This window comes from Suricata suricatta, chromosome 16 (assembly GCF_006229205.1).
Source record: "Suricata suricatta isolate VVHF042 chromosome 16, meerkat_22Aug2017_6uvM2_HiC, whole genome shotgun sequence".
Lineage (NCBI taxonomy): Eukaryota > Metazoa > Chordata > Mammalia > Carnivora > Herpestidae > Suricata > Suricata suricatta.
In genome coordinates this window covers 19,388,574-19,409,780 of record NC_043715.1, presented here as the reverse complement: position 1 = coordinate 19,409,780, position 21,207 = coordinate 19,388,574, and the positions used below count along the sequence as shown (strand labels likewise).

Genomic DNA, 21,207 nt, shown 5'->3' with positions numbered 1-21,207 from the left:
ATGTCTTGCTTTTGAAGATTTTTCTCACCATCCTCTGTCAGTATGTCCTGATCCTCATTTTCAGCTTTACTAAGTTAGAAGCTTCATTTCAGTTCCATGTCTTGGTTTTTTAACATTTTGAGGGGAGACTCTAAACCCCATGCATTTCTGCTGTTATAGTATGAGAGTTTCCAAACTATCAGTGAGCACTGTCTATAGCCCAGAACCTCCACTCTTCTTACTCGAGTGGAGGTGGTAAAAGTAATTAGTATTAAGCACACAATATAAATCAATTTTGACATAGGTACTTTATACAGACTGCCTTTCAATCTTCATGGCCATTGTTTCCCATTGGATTTCAATGGAAAAGGCCTTAATGTTTCAGGAACTTTAATACAGTTAAGCAACTATTTCATAGGGGCAGAATCTGAGTATTTCAGTCCAGCGCCAGCGTTTTCCTCAGCGTGGCTGCAGATCAGGTGTAAGGTCAGCTGGTGAGTTTGTTAAACACACAGATTCCCTGGGCCCAGCCGAACCCCCTGAATCAAACTGGGTGGATAGGAGGGATGGGTGGACATGTTAGTACTTCACAGTTTCCACTGGAGATTCTGAGACACAGAAACGTGAAAAGCTACTACATTCTTCCTTGAGTGTTCAGTGCAACTTTTCAGCAACTTCTTACGAAGGTTGGATCCCCTCATGGCTGAAATGAATTCTACAGTGCCTGGGGAAAGATTTTCTTCTCTTTCCAATCCCCATTTGTTATATTGTTCATGATTCATTACATACCAGAAAACCCAAAAGGAAAAAAAAAACCCTATTATTCAGTGTGTCTGTGGCATGCCTTGACTAAAATGATAAGCTCATGAATCTGGTTTTTACTAGTCATTATTCAAACATACAAAGAGGACCCCCACCATGCACTCTCGTGGCTCAGCTACAGACTTGTTCCAGAGCTACCAGACCCTCTTGCTTATGACTTAAAGGTGAGCTTCCAAACATAGTCAGTCTGCTCCTTTTTCAGACACAAGATCACAGGCATGGAGAGATGTTGAGAGTCTTCATACTCTTGAAAACAAGGCCCTCCCAATGTCAGGGGGAAAGGTTTTTGTTGGATGCTTGGTAGAAAAGTTTTGTTTAGGATTTAGCCAACTGGTTCTATGCACTGTCCACAAATTTAAATAGAAATCCAACACCCAACACAATGCCTCGATAATAGCAAATTACTTCACAAAGCTGGAACAGATGAATGTGTCAAGGTACTAATGTGTGACCATCAGAACCTGAAGAGATCTTTGATGGATTGGTTTGGATGTGTGCATCTCTTTCCACAGTCAAGAAAATTGGGGCACGTGGGTGGCTCAGTCAGTTAAGATTCTGACTTCAGCTCCCGTCATGATCTCGCTGTTCCTGAGTTTGAGCCCCACGTCAGGCTTTGTGCTGACAGCTCAGAGCCTGGAGCCTTTTCAGATTCTGTGTCTTCCTTTCTCTCTGCCCCTCCCCTGCACGTGCTCTCTCTCTCTCTCTCTCTCTCTCTCTCTCTCTCTCTCTCTCAAAATTAACACTAAAAATATTTTTTAAAAAAAGAAAGAAAGAAAACATGATCTCTGCTCAAGACTCAGCCCCTTCCCCCAGAGGATGAGGTCCCTCTGTCTCCAGAGTGTGGACCACTCGGTTTAGAGTAGATTGTGTCATCCATGTGCCGGTCTCTGTGAGTCTCTGACTTTTACGGATTTCTCAGTCACGATGTTTGCCCAACGACTGTGACTTCCGGCAGTGTTACTTCCCCGCTCCTTCTTTATGTAATATCGATGCCTGCCATCTGCCTGAGACAGGAAAATAAAAGGCACACTTACTGAGAGAATAAAATGAACAAGAAAGAGAAAATGATGCTACACATTACAAGACACAAGAAAAGGAGAGGAAGGTGCAGAAGGTAATTTCAAAACCACAATCCCACTGAGCTGGCAGCACAGAGGCCTTAGAATACCCACTTTTAGGGTAAAGTTTCATTTTCGCTGATAGGACAGCCATTTTCCCGGCATAGGAAGTTTAACACATTATATAAATCCCCCAAGACACATACGCAGTGGTAGTAATGATTAGTTTTCTCCCCTTTCATCTCCGTTGCGCCTGCCCACACATATTTCCTATTTCAAGCTTTGGTGTGACAAATGCGTCTTTCAAACTGGAAGCCCACGCCTTGTTTGCACAAACAGAGGTCTCTTTATCGCCACGCGCAGTCTCTCCAGCTCACAGAGCTGAACAATGAGGCATTTTCTTTCCTCCCTGGCCCCGGAGCTCTGACAGAATTCATTTAATTTCCTTGTAAAATGTAATCTGCAGATAATAATAGGTCACTCACAGCAATATCACTCCACTCACCCTAATCGCCCATCGCTGTGCTAATCGTGGGGAAATGGAAGAGACAGCTGAGGACGGATGGGACCGGGCATTCTGCTTTTGTGACGCTGTGGAAGCGGATGGAAGGGAAAGCGTGAGGGAATGCCCTGGACACTGCCCCCGCCCCGCTCCTCAACTGACTTCAGAAAGGAAGGTACTCCTCGCGTGCAGGACAGCCTTGCTATTCTTGGTGTCCCCTGCGCAGCCCACAGGATGTTGGCGTTTCGCTGGGCACCGGTGGCCCGCTTAACGGCTCCCCCGTGCCTGACGGAGACAGCTCCTGGGAGGAAGCAGAGTAGCCTCCTGGTTGCTGGGCAGGTGGCGATCACCCCCTTAGTAGTTCATCTTGCTTTAACGGAGTTCTAATGTGTTGGTCACAACCCTCTGAGCCCCGAAGAGCAGCACAGCCTGTTTCTGTCCAGCGCGCTTTCCTGGGGTAAGAGCCTACGTCCGCCCGCTGGGGGCCTGCTCTCTTGCCTCCGAGTTGGCCGAGTCAGGAACGAGCATGAAAAGTGGGTCGGAGGAGGACTGTGCTCAACCCACTTAACTGACTTCATAACACGGTTCCTTATTACACAGACAACGCATGTCCTTGTAGTCGGAAATGGGGAAGACAGCAGGAACAAGGCCCCTCCCCCTCCGCAGAGGCCCGCAGTGCCGGCAGTGAGGGCCAAGCAAGCTCTTCTGTCTCAGGAGGGACAGAGCAAAGGTGGGGCTTGTGTTTACAGTGAGGTTCGGGAAAGCCAGACCTGAAAAGAGCTTGTCTGTCCCTCTCAGCTGCCGGTGTCGCCCATGGGCTCCCTCTCACCCTCGCCTTCCGCCCCGGGGTGGGGCACAGGGGGCTGCGCAGCGGGGCCTCGGGCTCCTCTCGGGCCAAGAGGCAGAGGCCTGCTGGGCCCGCTCGCAGCCGCCGGCTCCAGACGGTCAGGATCCGGAGAAGGGAAAGAGCAGGCCCATTCCCCGCACTCACTTCCCAGTCTGGTTTGGGTCTGGGCAGCTGGGAAATATGCCCACAGCCTGGAGACAGAAAGCTGGAGCCGTCACCACAAAGGAGAGTGAGCCCAAGGGAACAAGGAAGTCTAGGTAGTGGAGGGAGTGAGGAGGAAGGCACAGAGGCGGGAACGAGGGATGGGAGAGATAGGCACAGGGGCAGGGGTAGGCTGGGACCCAGGGAAGGAGCATGGGGACAGGGGGATGGAGAGACAGACAGACAGACAGGCAAGGAGGATTGGATTGAAAGAGAGAAGCCAGAATAGGACAGAAACCAGCAGGAGCGCTGTGGGACTCCCGAGGACATGGGTGGGGGGCGGGGGTGAAGCCCACTGACCTGTGCCCGGGGCTGGGGGCCGAGTGAGAAGCCGCAGTGCACAGGTGTGTGTGAGCATGTGGGCGTGTGGTGGGGTAGCCAGAGCCAGAAGGGCCTTGAAGGGCTGGGTCTGAAAGCTTTCTCTGACTTTTCCAGTGCACTTGCCACATCTACCCCTAAATCCTTCCAGCGCCTCTGTGAGTCTCCAAACTTTTCTTTGTTCTTCCTCTCTTCCTTAGAAAGAGTTAGTTCTTCCCCCAATTCCAGTCATTCTGTGGACAACCTGCTTTGTGACTGCACACACTGAGATGTAGGAAGGGGTCCCTTTGAGGGTCTGTGGTCTGAGAGTGTGTGGGGAAGGGAGCTGGACCCCACAGGTGCGAGAGCGGTCCAGGGGTGAGACGCACTTCTTGCAGGACACTGAGGGCTAAGCCACATCGTAGCTTGAAGGTCTGATGGAGGGAGGGAGGCACGAGGGTCACTCCTGAGCAGTCAGGCTGGTAAGAAGGCTGGCTGTGGGTGCGTTAGTGGAGTATTTCAGGCACTGGGATGGATGGACACTGGCCCCAGGGCACAAAGACCAGGATGGAATTCTGGAGGCCATTATGGGCTGGGAGCAGGTGAAGAGAAGGCTCGGTCTTCTGGCAAGGAGAATGAATGGAAGTGGAGGAGATCCAAGGTAGAAACTGGGGTTTCCCAGCAAATGCACCTGGGCCTCTCCTTCCGAGGTCCCAGAGGGTGACTTGATTCACAACCTCTCTAGATGGAAGGAGGGAAGCAGCTGGACCCTTCTGTCTGTGAAAGTTGTTTCCAGTCCTGGACAAGAGTGGACCCATTTGTGGGGAGCGAGAAGGAGAGTCAGATGTGATGCCTGTCCCATAGGAATGCCCAGATACACCGGACGGGGACACACACACACATACATCCTGCCACCCACCCCTAGAAATGAATGTTAACTTTACATCCTTGCTACTCAAAGTGCAGCCCGACGGCTGGGTGGAAATGCAGACCCCCGTGCCCCGTCACAGACCTACTGAATCAGAATCTGTGCTTGAAGGAGAGCACCCCAGGGTCTGGGAGGCAGTCCTGTACGGGGCAGGGGGTCAGGGAAGGCTTCTCAGGGGGGTATCAATTTCATGAGTTGGGCATTACTTTCTTTGTCGCACAAGTAAGGAAATGGACGTTTGAAAGATTCTGTATTAGTAGCCCAGGATAGCATAACTATTAAATAACATCTGGGTGTAATGATTCAAAATTAAATGTGTTCAACTAACACTACCACTTATTCATGGCTACTCGGTGCCAGGCCCAGAGCCGAGTATGATGACGGAGCGTGGGCAAGCTGAGGGCAAAGCACACGCTCACACACGCCGCCACCCAGGTGAGATGTGAGTGATAGTCCTCAGTCTCTCCTGGCTGCCCAAGGACAAAGGAAAGGACAGAAAACGAATGGCCAGCTGACAGAGATCACACTCATACAGGACATAGGTCTCCACCGGTTTACAAATATCTTAGTAAAAGGCAATCTTATCAATAGTCTAATCTCCAGAAACCTATAGACCCTCAGTTTCCTGGAGCCCCAACATCACCCCTCCACAGTGACATGGGGAACAAAGGCAAGAAGGAAATGGCGGGTAAAATTGTTTCCTCGTTACCTGCAGCTCAATACTTGCGGCAAATGCAGAGTAAATCATTTCTCCAGGAAACCCCTGCCATTACGGTCATGCCTTAAGAGGGGGAAAACAACCTTAGGTTGACATTAGCAAGGCCTCAGGTCTCCTAGGAGGCCTCTTTAGCGTATCAAAGTCCTTCTGGAGGCCCCCCTTCGACTTTCCCTCCCCCGGCGCCACAGTGTTTAATGAGTCACTCCTCACTGCCCCAGGGCAGCTCTTTCTGCCCTTGGGTCCTGTCCCATGCTTTAATAAAATCATCTTTTTGCACTAAGGACAACTTCAAGAATATATTCTTGGTCATCAGCTCCAGACCCCCTACCATCTCCCCCAAACCTCATCAAGTACTTTATTATATCCATTATCTACGTGGATTCTCACAACAACCATAGAAGATATATTTTCTCCAGTTCACATGGCAAGAACCAGTTGGCTCAGAGAAGTCAATAGTTTTCCCCAAAGCCACACAGCTAGCGAGAGGCAGAGCTGGGATTCAGATGCACACCGTTTAACCCCTACGCCTGTACTTTACTTCTGATGCTGCTCTGTATTGCTGGGTGGCTGGCCACGATGACTTCCTGCTGCATATTCTGTAGATGGAAAATATGTCTCCCTATACTTTTCCCCTCCCTGGTCACAACTGGCCACAGCAGTCAGGCCTGTGGCCAGCAGACAAGAACCACTGAAGCCACGTGTTAAGGAAAGGTCTGTGAACATGCTGGTCAATAACACTGAGCACAAGGAATCCAGACCAGCCCAGCATTTGGAACCCAACTGTGGGGACAGAAATAGCAATGTGTGTTCTTTATGCCTGAGCCACACAGTTAATGTCTTCCCATGGCCACAGGCTGGACCCCTGGAGCTGCCAGCCTGGGAAAAGTTCAAGGAAATCAGGTTCCCAGAATGTCTCTGGGTTTCCTGGTAGCAGAATGTCTGGGGGACATGTCTGCTCCACTGTTTCTCTAATTATAATAAGAGGTCTTTCAACTCCCCCTGCTCACTGTTCTTCCCATGCAAACTCCAGGTGGCATTTCCTGTCCCCACAACTCTTGCTTCAAACGCAGGCAGCTTCATAGCCCTGCCCTCTACAAACTGCAGAGCTGACAAAGGGAATGCAGGTGAACCTTCTCACAACTTTGTTTTCTGAGTTCTGAACTCCCCGGGCCTGTGTGTGAATGCCTTCGTCTGTAGGAGGGAGCTCTCCAAAATGCAAACCACATGTGCCTGAAGCAAGAGGGCTTATTGTATTCTATTATACAAAGACTAGAAAAATCCAAAAATACAGTCAAATCAGGTGACTGAGTGACTGAAAACATCGTGGATCTTAACGTATCCCTCAGGGACACAACCATTCAGAAGTCTGAGTCTCCATTCTGATTTTCTGAGCTGCCTCTCTGCATGATCACTCTCTTGGGTTCAGATCGCCCTCGGGCAGGCTGGAGGCCACGGGCCCTGCTCAGGTGCGCCTGCTGAGTGGAGCAGCTTATAATAAGGCAGGTGTCAGTGGAGAGAGAAAATATCATTAGAGATTGTTTGTGAAGGAGGAAGCGCTCACGGAGTGGCTGGGAAGGGAAGGGACTGCCTTAGCCTTCTGTGATCAAAATACAGTCTTCACATCCCCAGCGGGGCGGACCCCATCTCGGTGTTGGAAAGCAACGACCTCAGGACGACAAGCCATCCTGCTCCCAAGGTTCCAGATCACTTAACAGGTACAGAAATATTTAAGGAAAATGGTGCCTTGTTTGACTGTACTCAGTGTAAAAGGCTGTCGAGGCAGGCTTAGTGATTGTGGGAAAGTTACCTGGGAATAAAAACACAGCTTTCAGCTCTACAAATGCTTTGGAGATTGGAGGAGCCCCTTGGTGGCTCTGACTTTAAGTGGAGATTGCTCCCCTGAGAGAAATCAGCCACAAATTTTCCGAGCGCTCGTGGGCATAAGGAAGGAAATTGTTCCAGCAGGGAGGCCTTTATCAAAGAACCTGGTGGCGAGTCAGAAGTGGAGAAAGGCACTCAGTAGATGTCAGTGGGACAGGCTGCTGGAGCCCTCCAGGCAGAGAGGGGACAGGGAAGACGCTGGTGCAAAGCCACAGGTGAGCCCTTCCCAAGGTGGGAGCTCCTCAGGAGACCGCAGACGGCGGGGAGGCGGGGGGGGGGGGATGAGTATGGGCTTTCTAAGCAGGACTCTGGGCTTAAGGAGCCCGACCCAGCTTGTCTCTTTATAGCAGGTCTCCCCCAGAAGGATACACATCGCTTTTGGTGTTTAGCTTTTCTGATTAAATTATCACTTATACACAACGAGATTCTCAGATTGTAAGTGTGCAGGTGACTGGGTTTTGATAAATGCGTTACCCACGCTGTTACCAAGCCAATTAAACTGTAAAACATTTCCATCCCCCCACCATGTTCCTTCTCTCCTCTGCCAGTACCCATCCCCCCTCCACTGCCGCGCCTCCCTTCCTTCCATGGGCAATCGCAGGTTTAGTCTTGCTTGTTCTAGAGCTTCAAATAAGTGGAAGTACTAGTACGTATTATTTTATGTTTGATTTATTTCACCCAAAAGAATGCCTTTAAGATGTATTGGTCTCTGCTGTTGCGTATAGAAGTTGGTTCTGGGGCGCCTGGGTGGCTCAGTCAGTGAAGCGTCAGACTCTTGATTTCAGTTCAGGTTAGGTCTTGTGGCTTGTGGGATAGAGCCCCGTGTCAGGCTCCACTCTGTCCTTGCTTTGTCCCTCGACGGCTCGTGCACTCTCTTCCTCAAAATAAATAAACTATATAAAAATGTTGCTTACTGTTGTCATGCCCAAGATTTCAATATCATCCCCAAAAACCAGAGACCGCCAGGGAGACCGAGTCACGTATGCAAAAGCAAAGGGCTTTATTACGGGCTTAGGCTCACCGGGGCCTAAACTCGGGCTCACAGACTTTACCAGCTTAGTGGATCCGTGCTGAGAGCCCCAACAAAGGCAGGGTAGGGCTTTTAGGAGTTTTGGGAAGGGGGACTTACAGGAAATTGTGACACAGGTACAGGAGTCCAATCATTATAGCATAATACCATTGGCAGTGACTTAACCATACACATTGTCCAGAGTGTTCGTTAGTTTTGGCGGGACCCAATTACAGAGTGGACTCAGGACCCTCACATAGGGTGTAACTAGCCGTAAGCAATAAGTGATTATCTATAGCTTCCATCTCTAGGCCCGCCCTTAGAAATGTTAAGGGTGTTAGCTGGCCTTTCCTGATTGGGTGTTACAAGGGTGGTCCCTCCTGCCTTGGGCAACGTGTGCCCTTCTATTGTCTAATGATTCTGAGAAACCTACACCTAGGCCTCCAAGGTCAGAGGGGAAACTTGAAGCCTGTCCTGGAGTCAGTTTGACTCAGACCTGCGTCCTTACATTACCTTTTATTGCTGAGCAGTATTCCATTATAAGGTTATATCACCTTCTGTTTACCCATTCACCTATAGATGGACTTTGAAGGTGGTAACAGTTTTGGCTATTATGAATAAAGCTGTTAAGAACATTCCTGCATAGAAATTTTTCTGGAGATAGGTAGTCGTTTACTTGACTAAATTCCTAAGAGTGGGATTTCTGAGTCACAGGCTAAATGTATTTTTAGCTTTATAAGGATCTATCAAATTGTGTCTCAACATAGTTGAACCGTTTAACATTCCCAAAAGCAATTAAGAGCATTCCAGCATGTTCCATGTCCTTACCAACCCTTAATATTGTCTGTCTCTTCCATTTTAACTGTACTGTTGTCTGTAAAGTGGTGCCTCCTGTGATTTTGACTGACGCAGCTTCTCCCACTTACTGGCAGAATAGATCTCTTCTTTTGCCAGTGATTTGTCCATTTTCTGATTGGATTATTTGTTTTATTACTGAACTGTATGAGTGCTTTGTAGATTCTGGATAAAAGTCCTTTGCAAACATTTTTCTTTCCAATCTGCTGTTTTTCTGAAGGTGATTTTCTTAAAAAGCAGAGGATATTAAAGTCTATTTTTTAAATTTTTTTATTTGTGCTACTGGAGTCCCGTCTAAGAAATTTTCATCTATGTTTGTGGCATGAAGATATTCTTTCATATTTCTTATAGGAGTTGTCTAATTGTAGCTTTTATGCTTAGCTATATTATCCACTTAAAAATTAACTTTTGTGAATGATATGGGTAATTATGGATTGAGATAATTCCTGGTTGGTTTGTTTTTTATATACCTGTCCAGTTGATCCAACACTGTTTCTTAAAGACTTTCTTTCCTTGACACCTATAAATGTGAGTTTATTTATGGATTCTGATTTTTGTTCTAACTGAATTATTCATCTATCCTCACAATACAGCTGCACAAAATCTTCATTTACTGAAGCTTTTCAAAATCAGGCACTAAAAGTCTTCTGTTTTCATTAAGATAGGTTTTGGCTATTCTAGGTCCTTTGAATTTGCATATAAGTTTTAGAATCCACATATCTATTAGCACAAGTGGACCTGCTGGGGTTTTAATTAGAAACACATTGAATCTGTAGAACAATGTGGGAGGAATTACATCTTAATAGTATTGAATTTTCCAATCCTTGAACATGGTAAACCTTTTGTTTAGGTCTTTTTAATTTTCATCAGGACAGTGTTTTCTAGTTTGCAGTGTAGAGGCCTGGCTTACATTTTTAAAAAAAATCTGTACTCAAATATTTTGTTGATGTTTGTTAATGTAGATGATATTTGAAAGTTTATTTTACAATCACTATATTAGTTATCAACTGTGGTATAATAAACCGCTCAACAATTGAGTGACTTAATAAAACAGTATTTTATATTCCTTTTCTATTGTTCCTCCTCTGTGTGGAGCCAATTAGATGGCAAATTCCAGTCTTCTAAGGTTTCAGTAAAACATCAAACAGAACTGCAACCACCAGAAGGTTTGACCTGGCTAGGTGATCCCATCACAAATTAGCGCTCTGACAGGGGTGACAGCTTGGTGTTGATCATACTCTAAGAGCCTCCCCTTGGGGTTGCTTGAATATCTTCACACCAGGGTCACTGGCTTGTTCCACAATAAGGGATCCAAAAGACCTAAGGAAAAGCTGAAATGCCTTTTATGTAATGCCTTGTTACTTTTGATTTATTCTATTGGTCATTTACTGCATCCCTTATTCAGTGGGGAGGGGTGTGGGGAATAAATAGTGGGAGGCAAGGATCACTGAGGACCCTTTTGGAGACTGGCTACTAATCTAGTCTATAGAAATAGAATTGATTTCTGTAAGCTGATTTGTATGCGATGCTAAATTGCTAAATTGACATTAATTTTAGTAGGTTTTATTAGATACATTAATCCTATGTAAACAATCATGTCATCTGTGAATACAGATATCTTTCTAACCTCATGCCTTCTACTTCTTTAATGCATTGGCTAAAATATGCAGTACAGTGTTGGATAGAAATGGTCAGAGTAGACATCCTTGTCTCATTTTCAGTCTCTGGTAGAACACATTTAAAACTTGACCTGAAGCGCAATGTTGTCCATAGTTGTTGTTGTTGCTGTTGTTTTTTATGGATGTCCTTTATTAGCTTGAAAAACTTTTCTTCTATTCCTAGATCCCCGAGAGCTTTTTCCCCTGTATGAACACCATTAGATTGAGTTTCGTCAAATGCTTTTTTTTCCCCTGCGTCTATTAAAGTAATCACATAATTTTTTTCTGCTTTATTTTGTTAATGTGGTAAATTACACTGGGTTAGCATGGTCAAATCAATCAATTTTGCATTTTGGAATAAATCCCAATGATGCATTACCCCATGTTTTTATTTCTGGATTAATTTTCCTAACACACACTTAAAGACTTTTGCATTTGGACTCTAATTTTATTTACTAATAATATGCTTGTCAGGTTTTGATATCAGTGTAATATTGACTTTAATAAACAGGTCCAAGGTGTTCCCCAACTTTCTGTTTTCTAAAAGACTTTGTGTGAGATGAGTGTTATTTCTTTTTTAAATGTTTCTTATGAGATTTTTTTTCCCCTAAGTCAATTTCTCTAAAAGATATATCACCATTCCGTTGTGTATATATCTATGTATTCATCTCTTGATGGATACTTAGGATGTTTCCATGTCTTAGCTATTGTGAATAATACTGCAACCAACATGGGAGTGTAGATATCTCTAGAAGATTCTCATTTCAATTTCTTTGGACATATACCCAAAAGTGGGGTTGATGGATCATATGGTAGTTCTGTTTTTAATTTTTTATCAGCAGTTGTATGCATTACTCAGTGCTGTGATAAGTGTAGTTACCATCTGTCACCAAACCTCATTATTAGAAGATTATTGACTATATTCCCTATGCTGTACTTTCCATCTCCATAACCTATTTATTTTACAACAGTAAGTCTGTACCCCTTAATCCTCTTTTAGGTATTTCACCTAGCCTTGTACTCCCTTCCCCTCAGGCAAACATCAGTTTGCTCTCTGTATTTAAAAGTCTATTATTTGTTTGTTTGTTTGTTAGTTTTTTAGATTCTCTATAAAGTGAAATGATACAGGCTTTCTTTCTCTGATATATTTCACTGAGAATAATATCCTCTAGGTCCATCTGTGTTTTGCAAAGAGCAAGATGTCATTCTTTTTTTTTTTTTTTACAGCTGAATAATACTCCATTGTGTGTATATATACACATACACACATACCCCATCTTTATTCATTTTTCTATCACTGAACACTTGTTTTCATATCTTGGCCAATGTAACTATTGCTGCAATGAACGTAGAAGTGTCAAAACCTTTTTAAATTAGTATCTTCATTTTCTCCGGGTGACCCAGTAGTGGAACTACTGGCTTATATGGCATATTAAAAAATATTTCGAGGAACCGCCATACTGTTTTCCACAGGAGCTCCACCAATTTACATTTCCACCAATGGTGCAGGAGAGTTCATTTTACTCTATATCCTTGCCAATGTTTATTTCTTGTCTTTTTGAGTCTAGCAATTCTGACAGGTGTAAAGGGATAAGTCGTTGCGGTTTGGACTTGCATTTTCCTAATGATAGTGATGTTGAGCATCTTCTATGTGTCTGTTTTCCATGTGTATTCTTTGGGAAAATGTCTATTTGTATATTCTGCTCATTTTTAAATTAGATTATTCAGGGATTATTTATTGGTGTTGAGCTGTAGAAGTTCTTTACATATTTTGGATATTGGCCTCTTATTGGATATATCAGTTATGACTATCTTCTCCCATTCAGTAGGTTTCTCTGTTTTCTTGATGGTTTCCTTCACTGTGCAAAAGTTTTTTATCCTGGTGTAGTCCCAATAGTTTATTTTTGCTTTTGTTTCCCTTGCTTCAAGAGACATATCTAGAAAAATGTTGCTAAAGTCAATGTCAGAGATACTACTGCCTATGTTCTCTTCTAGGAGTTTGATGTTTTAATGTCTCACATTTAGGTCTTTAACCTATTTTCAGTTTATTTTTCTGTGCAGTGTAAGAAAGTGGTCTAGTATCATTCTTTTGCAAGTGGCTGTCTAGTTTTCCCAGCATTATTTTTTAAAGGAGAGCTTGTCTTTCCCCTGTTGTATATTCTTAACTTCCTTTGTCATAGATTAATTGACCATATAAGTATGGATTTATTTCTGGGTCATCTATTCTGTCCATTGTTCTCTATTTTTGTGCCAGCACCGTACTGTTTGATTGCTGTAGCTGTGGTGTATCTTTTAATCTAGAATTGTGATACTTCTAGCTTTGTTCTTTATCAAGATGTCTTTGGTATCTGGTGGTCTTTTGTAGCTCCATACAAAGTTTAGGATTGCTTTTTCTAGTTGTGTGAAAATGCTGTTGGTATTTTGATAGGGATTGCATTGAGTCTGTAGAATGCTTTGGGCAGTATGGGCATCTTAACAATATTCTTCTGACCCTAAGCATGGATTATCTTTCCATTTCTGTCATCTTCCATTTCTTTCATCACTGTTGTATAGTTTTCAAAAGACAGGTCTTTTACCTTCCTGGTTACAGTTATTCTTAGGTATTTTATTATTTTTTTAATGTTTTATTTATTTTTGATACAGAGAGAGACAGAGCATGAAAGGGGGAGGGGCAGAGAGAGAAGGAGGCACGGAACATGAAGCAGGCTCCAGGCTCTGAGCTAGCTGTCAGCATAGGGCCTGATGTGGAGCTCGAACCCACGAACATGAGATCTGACCTGAGCCGAAATCGGATGCTTAACCGACTGAGCCACCCAGGCACCCCGGTATTTTATTATTTTTCATATAATTATATGAAAGGGATTTTTTTTAAAGTTGTTATTTAAATTCCATTAAGCATATGGCATTACATTACTTTCAGTGGTACAATATGGATTCAAAACTTCCATAGATCACCGAGTGCTCATCACAAGTGCACTCCCTAGTCTCCACCACCAATTTGCCCATCCCCCCACTCTCTTCCCCTCTGGTGACTACCAGTTTGTACCCTGTAATGAAGGGTCTGTTTCTTGGTTTTCCTCTTTTTTGTTCCTTTACTCATTTGTTTTGTTTCTTAAATCCCACATGAGTGAAATCATATGGTATTTGTCTTTTTCTATCTTAATTCCCTTAGCATAATACTCTCTAACTTCATGCATGCCATTGCAAATAGCAAGATTTCATTCTTTTTTTTTTTTTTTGGCTAACATAGTGCTGTTGTATGTGTACCATATGTTGTTTATCCATTCGTCAATTGAGGCACACTTGGGCTGCTTCCATATCTTGGCTATTGTAAACAAAGCTGCTATAAACCTCAGGATGCATGTATCCCTTTGAATTAGCATATTTGTGTTTTTTGGGTACAATTGCTGGATCATAGTGAGTTGTATTTTTAACTTTTTGAGGAAACTCAATGCTGTTTTTCAGAGTGGCTGCACCAGTTGGGATTCCCACCAACAGTGCAAGAGGGTCCCCTTTTTCCACTTCTTTGCCAGTACCTGAAGTTTCTTGTGTTGTTGAGTTTTGCCATTCTGATAGGTGTGAGATGGTATCACATTATAGTTTTGATTTGCATTTCCCTGATAAGTGATGTTGAAAATCTTTCAATCGGCCATCTGTCCATCTTTTTTTTGAAAACTATCTATTGATGTCTTCAGATTTTTTAACTGGACTATTCATTTTTGCTGTATTAAGTTTCATAGTTCTTTACATACTGTAAATACTAACCCTTTATCAGATATGTCATTTGCAAATACTGTCTCCCAGTCAGCAGGTTGCCTTTTAGTTTTGTTGTTTCCTTTGCTGTGCAGAAACTTATTGTTCTGATGTAGTTCAATAGTTTATTTTTGCTTTTACTTTCTTTGCCTCAGGAGACCTATCTAGAAAGAGGCTGCTATGGCCTATGTCAAAGAAATTAGTGGCTGCATTCTCTACTGGGATTTTTATAGTTTCAGGTCTCCCATTTACATTTTCAGTCTATTTTAAAATTCATTTTTGTGTGTGGTGTAAGAAATTGGTCCAGTTTCTTTCTCTCTCTCTCTCTCTCTCTCTCTCTCTCTCTCTCTCTCTTTCTCTCTTGCATGCTACTGTCTAGTATTACCAACACTATTTGTTGGAGAGACACTCTTTTCCCCATTGGATATTCCTTCCTGCATTGTAAATTAATTAATTGTAGATAATTGTGGGTTCATTTTTAGATTTTTCTATTCTGTTCTATTGATGTGTATGTCTGTTTTTGTGTCAGTACCATACTCTTTTGGTTACTACAGCTTTCTAATATAACTTGAAGTCTGGATGCTTCCAGCTTTGCTGTGCTTTTCCTAAGTTGCTTTGGCTATTCATGGTCTTTTGTGATTCCATACAAATTTAGGATTGTTTGTTCTAGTTTGGTGAAAAATGCTGTTGGTATTTTGATAGCTTGCTCTGCGTAGTCTAGACATCTTAACAATATTTGTTCTTCCAATCCATGAACACGGAATGCTTCTTCCATTTTTTTTTTTTTTGGTGTCACTTTTAATTTCTTTCACCAGTGTTTTATAGTTTTCATAGTACAGGTCTTTCACCTTTTTTGTTAGGTTTATCCTAAGGTATCTTATTTTTGGTGCAGTTGTAAATGGGATTGATTCTAAAATGAATTTTCTTCTTAATTTCTCTTACTTTGTTATTAGTGTATAGAAATGTAGTGGATTTTTGTATATTTATTTTGTATGCTGCAACCCACTGAATTCATTTATCAGTTTTAATAGTTTTTGGTAGAGTCTTTAGGGTTTTCTATGTAGACTGATGTCATCTGCAAACAATGATAGTTTAACTTCTTCTTTACCAGTTTGGATGCCTTTTCTTTCTTTTTCTTGTTTGATCGCTGTGGCTAGGACTTCCAGTACTATATTGAATAATAATAATCAGAGTGGACATTCTTGGCTTGATCTTGACCTTAGAGGAAACACTCTCATTTTTTCACCATTGAGTATGATGTTAGTTGTGGATTTTTCATATATGGCATTTATTTTGTCGAGAAATATTCCCTCTAAGCCCACTTTGTTGAGAATTCTTATCATGAATGGATGTTGTATCTATCCAAATTATTTTTCTGCATCTTCCGAGATGACCAAATGGCTTTTATCCTTTCTCTTGTTAACATGATATATCACATTGATTATGCAATTGTTGAATCACTCTTGCATTCCTCTAATAAATCTACTGGATTGATTTTTTTTTTCCCCTGTATTGTTGAATTTGTTTTGGTAATATTTCATTGTGGATTTTTGCATCTATGTTCATCAGTGATATTGGCCTGCAGTTTTCATTTTGTTTGGTAGCATCTTTATCTAGTTTTGGTATCAGGATAATGTTGACCTCATAGAATAAATTTAGAAGCCTTCTTGCTTTTGTTTCTTTGTTTCTTAATAGGTATTAAGTCTTCTTTTTATTTATTTATTTATTTTTGTAGAATCTACCTGTGACTCCATCTAGTCCTAGACTTTGGGAGGTTGTTTTTTTGTTGGTTTGGTTTGGTTTGGTTTTAATATTACTGATTCAGATTCATTACTAGTAATTGGTATCCTCACATTTTGTATTGCCTCCTGATTCACTTTTGAAAGATTATATGTTTCAATGAATTTATCCATTTCTTGTTCCCTAACTTGGCATGTAATTTTTCCATAATATTATCTTAAAATCCACTGTATTTCTGTGCTGTTATTTGTTATTTATTCTCCTTTCTGAGTCTTTTTCTTAGTGTCTGGCTAAAGGTTTATCAGTTTTTATTTTATTTTTTGAAAAGCCATCTTCAGCCTTCATTGATCTTTTCTATTATGTTTTTAGGTCTCTATTCCATGATTTCTGCTCTAATGTTTATTATTTCCTCCTTCTACTAGCTTTTGGGCTTTGATTGTTTTTCCTTTTCTAACCCTTTTAGGTGTAAAGTTAGTTGTTCATCTGAGATTTTTCTTGCTTCTTGAATTATGCCTATATTGCTGTAAACTTCCAAGAACTATTTTTGCTACATCCCAAAGATTTTGGACTAGTGTGTTTTCATTTGTTTTGATACATTTATTTCCTCTTTGATGTCTTGCTTGACCCATTCTTTAGTAGCATGCTATTTTGCTTCCATGTGTTGGTATTCTTTGCAGATTTTTTTTCTCCTAGTTGATATCTAGTTTTACACCATTGTGGTTGGAAACGATGCTTGATAGAATTTCAGTCTTCTGGAATTCATCAAGACTCTTTTTGCAGCCTAATGTGGGATGGCAGATATCTCTAGAGGATCCTAACTTCAATTTGTTTTGATAAATATCCAGAAGTGGTATTGCTGCATCATATGGTAGTTTTTAATTTTTTTTAAACTTCATGGTTTTTTTTTTTTTTTTTGCTATTTTGGCTGTATCAGTTTCTATCCCCACCAACAGTACACAAGGATTCCCTTTTCACCACAGCCTTGCCAATACTTATCTCTTCTCATTTTGATGACAGCCATCTAACTTGTGTGAAGTGATGTCTTATTGATTGTGGTTTTGATTTGCATTTTCCTAATGAGTGATGTTGAACATTTTTTCATATGTTGGCCATTTGTGTGTTTTCTTTGGAAAACTGCCTATTTAGTTCCTCTGCCCTTTTTTTAAATTGAGTTTGTAGGGTTTTTTTTCTATTGAATTGTAAGTCTTTATATAGCTTGGATATTAACCCTTTGTCAGATACAGTTTACCACTATTTCTCCCAATCTTCATGTTGCCTTTTCATCTTGTTATTCCTTTGCTCTACAGACTTTTGTTTGATACGACTTTACTTAATTTTGCTTTTATTGCTTGTGCTTTTGCTCTCACACGCAAGAAATCACTGCTGAGACCAATGTCAAGGAGTTATTTTCCTATATTTTCTTCTAGGAGTTTTATGGTTTCAGGTCTTATATTTAAGTCTTTAAACCATTTCAAGTTCTTTTTTTTTTTTTTTTGAGTGTTTCTTTCTTCTGCATGTGACTCTATAGTTTACCCATCACCATTTACTGAAGAGCTGATCCTTTGAGTATCCCAATGAGTATTTCTGGGTTCCTTGTCAAATATTAACTCACCAGATACGTGAGAGTTTACTTCTGGGCTGTCAATTCTTTTTCATAGATCTATGTGTTTATTTGTTTTGATATTTTTTAGAATATTAGACTATTTAGATTACTATAGCTTTGTATTACAATTTGATTTCAGGAAATGTGTTGCCTCTAATTTTGTTCTTATTTCTCAGGATTGCTTTGGCTACTTGGGATCTTTAAAAGTACACCCCATAGGAATTTTAGCATGGCTTTTTCTATATCTGTGAAAAATAAATTGTGATTTTGATGTGGATTGCATGGAGTCAATAGATGGGTTTGGGTAATAAGAACATTCTTAACAGTATTAATTTTTCCAATACATGAACATAGGTTAGCTTTCCATTTGTTTGTATTTTTCTTCATCAAAATCTTGTGGTTTTAAATGTACAGACTTCCACCTTCTTGCTTGATTTATTATTAAGTATTTTAGTATTCTTGATGCTATTGTGAATGGGATTGTTTTATTTCTTTAAGATGTCTTGTTATTCTATAGAAATGCAACTGTTTTCTGTATTTTGATTTTTGTATACTGCAACTTTACTGAATTTGTTGGTTAGTTCTGGTAGTTTCTGTGCAGTATTTAGGATTTTTATTTGAATACCTTTTATTTCTTTGTCTTGTCTGATTGCTCTGCCTAGGATTTCCATTACTATGTGGACTAGAAGTGGTGAGAATGAGCATCTTTGCCTAGCTCCTGACTTTAGAGAGAAAGCTTTTGATCTTTCATCAAGTATGATATCTGTGGACTTGTCTTCTATGGCCTTTTTGTGTTACTTATGTTCCTTCTACACCCAATTCATTGAGCATTTGAGCATCATAAAAGAATGTTGTACTTTGTTAAATGTTTTTATGCATTTATTGAGATGAATATATTGTATTTTTGTTATCACACTTTTTTATTTTTTTTAACTTCCTGATTTGTATATGTTGAACCATCTTTGTATCCCAGGGATAAATCTCGATCATAGTAAATGGTCCTTTTAAATTGTTGTTGAATTCAGTTTGCTAAGATTTTGTTGAGAATTTTTGAATGTATGTACATCAGGAATATTGGCCTGTAGTTTTCCTTTTCTTGTAATTCCTTATCTGGTGTTGCCATCAGAGTATTGCCTTATAAAATGAGGTGGACAGTGTTCCCTATCCCCTTCAGTTTGTGGAAGAGTTTGAGAAGGATTGGCATTAATTCTTCAAGTTATCTGGCAGAATTCACCAGTGTTTGTACTGCTTCGGTATCAGTTGTAATGTCTTTATTTTCTGATCTTATATTTTGAGTCATCTGTTCTCAGTCTAGCTAGAAGTTTCTCAATTTTTTCCAGATAAACAGATCTTAGTTTCATTGCTCTTTGCTACTGTATTTCTGATCTCTATCAGGTAGTTCTACTTTGGTCTTTATTTCCTTCATTCTGCTACTTAGGGTTTAGGGATTTTTTTTTGTATGTTTTTTCTAGTTTCTTGAGATGCAATAAGACTTTGAGATCTTTCTTATTTTTTAACATAGAGTTTTATTGCTATAAATAGGTCTGTTGGAACTGCTTTTGCAGCATCCCGTAGGTTTTCATATATTGTGCTTCTATTTTCATATCAAAATATTTCTTGCTCGCCCTTTGGATTTCTTCTTTGACTAATTGGTTATTCTTGAGAATGTTGTTTAATCCCCAAACATTTTTGAATTTTCTAGCCTTGTTCATGTTATTGATTTCTACTTTCATAACATTGTGGTTAGAAAAAATACTTGGTAGGACTTCAACCTTCTTATATTTACTAAAACTTGTGACCAATCATAGGCTCTATGCTGGAGAATATTTCTTGTGCATGTGAAGAGAATGTATCTTGCTGTCGTTGGATGAAGTGTTCTTTATATGTTCCTTTTGGTCTAAAATAAAGTGCAAGTCTAATGTCTTCTTTTTGATTTTTCTATCTGAATAACCTATCCATTGTTAAAAGTGGGGCTTGAAAGTTCTGTATTCTTACTGTTGTCTATTTCTTCTTTCAGGTCTGTTAATATTTGCTTTATATATTAGGATGCTGCATATATATTTATGATCTATCTTCTTGATTTTACCACCTTATTATATAACAACCTTTTTTGTCTCTTGTTACCATTTTTATTTAATATTTTTATAATAGTTTATTGTCCGGTTTCCATATAACACCCAGTGCTTCTCCCCACAAGTGCCCCCCACCATGACCATCACCCCCAATCCTCCCTCCCCCTTTCCCTTCAGTCCACCATTCATTTTCAGTATTCAATAGTCTCTCATGATTTGTGTCCCTCACTCTTCCTAGCGCTCTTTCCCCTTTCCCCTCCCTATGGTCCTCTGTTAGGTTTGTCCAGTTAGACCTATGAGTGTAAACATATGGTATCTGTCCTTCTCTGCCTGACGTATTTCGCTTAGCATGATACCCTCGAGGTCCATCCTCTTTGCTACAAATGGCCAGATTTCATTCTTTCTCATTGCCATGTAATACTCCATTGTATATATATACCACATCTTCTTGATCCACTCATCAGGTGATGGACGTTTAGGCTCTTTTCATGATTTGGCTATTGTAGAAAGTGCCGCTATGAACATTGGGGTACATGTGCTCCTATGCATCAGCACTTCTGTATCCTTTGGGTAAATCCTAGCCGTGCTATTGCTGGGTCATAGGGGAGTTCTATGGATCATTTTTTGAGGAACCTCCACACTGTTTTCCAGAGCGGCTGCACCAGTTTACATTCCCACCAACAGTGTAGGAGGGTGTCCGTTTCTCCACATCCTCGCCAGCATTTATATTCTCTTGACTTACTCATTTTAGCAACTCTGACTGGTGTGAGATGGTATCTCAGTGTGGTTTTGATTTGTATTTCCCTGATGATGAGTCATGTTGAGCATTGTTTCATGTGCCTGTTGGCCATCTGGATGTCCTCTTTGGAGAAATGTCTGTTCAGGTCTTCTGCCCATTTCTTCACTAGATTATTCATTTTTCAAGTATGGAGTTTAGTGAGGTCCTTGTGTATTTTGGATACTAGCCCTTTATCTGATATGCCATTTGCCACTCTCTTTTCCCATTCTGTCCATTGCCTGTTAGTTTTTTTTTTTTATTGTTTCCTTTGCAGTGCAGAAGCTTTTTATCTTGATGAGGTCCCAGTAGTTCTTTTTTGTTGATTCTCTTGCCTCTGGGGATGTGTCAAGGAGGAAATTGCTGTGATTGAGGTCTAGGAGGCTGTTTCCTGCTTTCTCCTCGAGGGTTTTGATGGTTTCCTGTCTCACATTCAGGTCCTTTATCCATTTTGAGTTTATTTTTGTGAATGGTGTAAGAAAGTGGTCTAGTTTCATTTTTCTACATGT

At 41.0% G+C, this 21,207-nt stretch overlaps 1 long non-coding RNA gene across 1 annotated transcript in view; it reads left to right on the top strand.

Moving 5' to 3' along the window:
- Positions 1 to 6,991: 6,991 nt before the first annotated feature.
- Positions 6,992 to 21,207, top strand: part of LOC115280783 — a 61,621-nt gene continuing 47,405 nt past the window's right edge. The window contains exon 1 of the long non-coding RNA XR_003903937.1: positions 6,992 to 7,067. This is a non-coding gene — a long non-coding RNA (uncharacterized LOC115280783). The remainder of the gene's footprint in view (positions 7,068 to 21,207) is intronic.